General features: G+C 39.0%; 1 pseudogene; it reads right to left on the bottom strand.

Moving 5' to 3' along the window:
- Positions 1-464: 464 nt before the first annotated feature.
- Positions 465-1039, bottom strand: LOC118622277 (annotated as a pseudogene).
- Positions 1040-1822: the final 783 nt, after the last annotated feature.

Below are 1822 nucleotides of genomic sequence, written 5' to 3'. Positions count from 1 at the left end.
AGAATGTGAATTCTGCAGTTTTGGGGTGTAATTCTCTGTAGATATTTATTAAATCCATTTGATCTAGTGCTTCATTTAGAGTCTCTGTTTCCTTGCTAATTTTTTGTCTAGAAAATCTATCCAATGATGTCAGTGGGGTATTGATGTCCCCTGCTATGATTGTATTGCTGTTGATTTCTCCTCTGAAATCCTCCAGAAGATTTTTAATATATTTTGGTGCTCTTATATTGGGTGCATATATGTTAACAAGGTTATATCTTCCTGTTGGACAGATCCTTTCAATATTATGTAGTGTCCTTCTTTGTCTCTAGTTATGGCCTTTATTTATTTATTTATTTTGACAATTATTTAGTTTTTATTTCATATTCATAAACTTAACTTTGCAACCCAGCTAGACTTGAAATAGTAAAGAAAATATGGAACTCAATGAACTATGGCAAGAGCATGAATATTATAGAACATTCCAAGCAGATGGGGGCGAAGGGGTGGCTCTCCTGAGCTACAGAAGGAATGGTCTGGTAGTTAAGATAAAACACAAGTCAAATTTATGAGAGTTGTTCACAGTCAGCAATGGTGACCTTTTTGCTGGTCTTGCCATTCCTGGACCCAAAGCTCTCCATGTTTGTCACAACATCATGCTGTCTTTCACCTGGCTGAAGACCACGCGCTTGCCATCCAACTGCTCCATCTTGGCAGTGCAGATGAAAAACTTGGAACCGTTTGTGTTGGAGCCAGCATTTGCCATGGACAAGATGCCAGGACCCGTGTGCTTCAGGATGAAATTCTCATCAAATTTCTCCCCATAGATGGACTTGCTGCCTGTGCCATAATGGCGTGTGAAGTCACTACCCTGGCACATAAATCCCGGAATAATTCTGTGAAAGGAGAAACCTTTATCACCAAATCCTTTCTCCCCAGTTCTCAGAACATGAAAGTTTTTTGCTGTCTTTGGAACTTTGTCTACAAACGGCTCGAAGGTGACGTGGCCCAAGGGATCACCATCGATGGCAATGTAGAAGTACACGATGGGGTTCACCATGGCTAGACTTGAGTGGTGCCAGTACAACGGTGTCTGCAAGGCAGGGCAATGGCTTTTATTTTGAAATCTATTTAATCAGATATGAGTATTGCTACCCCAGCCTGTTTTTTTCCCTTTCCATTTGCTTGAAAGATTTTTTTCCCAACCCTTCACTTTCAACCTATGTGAGTCCTTTGTTGTGAGGTGGGTCTCTTGTAAACAACATATATATGGTCATGCATTCTTATCCAATCACCTACTCTGTGTCTTTTGATCAGAGCATTCAATCTATTTACATTTAAGATTATTACTGATATGTACTTATTTATTGCCATTTTTGTTTATCATGGTTATAGTTTTCTTCCTATTTCTACTAATTACAGCAGTCCTTTTAACATTTCTTGCATTGCTGGTTTGGTGCTAATATAGTCCCTTAGCCTTTTTTTTTTTTTGGTCTGGGAAGCTTTTTATTTCACTTCACTTTCTATTTTGAATGATAGCCTTGCTGGGTAGAGTAGTCTTGGATTCAGATCCTTGTTTTTCATGACCTTGATTACTTCATGCCACTCCCTTCTGACCTGTAGTGTTTCTATTGAGAAGTCAGCTGAGAGCCTTATGGGGTTTCCTTTGTAGGTAACCTGTTGCTTATCTCTTGCTGCCTTTAGGATTCTCTCTTTGTTTTTAATTTTTGGCATTTTAATTATTATGTGTCTTAGTGTAGGCCTATTTGGGTTCTTCTTACTTGGGGCTCTCTGTGCTTCTTCAACTTGAATGCCTTCTTCCTTCACCAAGTTAGGAAAGTTT

The sequence above is a fragment of the Molossus molossus genome, unplaced genomic scaffold (assembly GCF_014108415.1).
Source record: "Molossus molossus isolate mMolMol1 unplaced genomic scaffold, mMolMol1.p scaffold_m16_p_9, whole genome shotgun sequence".
In the NCBI taxonomy this organism is placed as follows: Eukaryota; Metazoa; Chordata; class Mammalia; order Chiroptera; family Molossidae; genus Molossus; species Molossus molossus.
The sequence above is the reverse complement of the archived record's forward strand: the minus strand, read 5'-3'. Positions and strand labels throughout refer to the sequence as shown.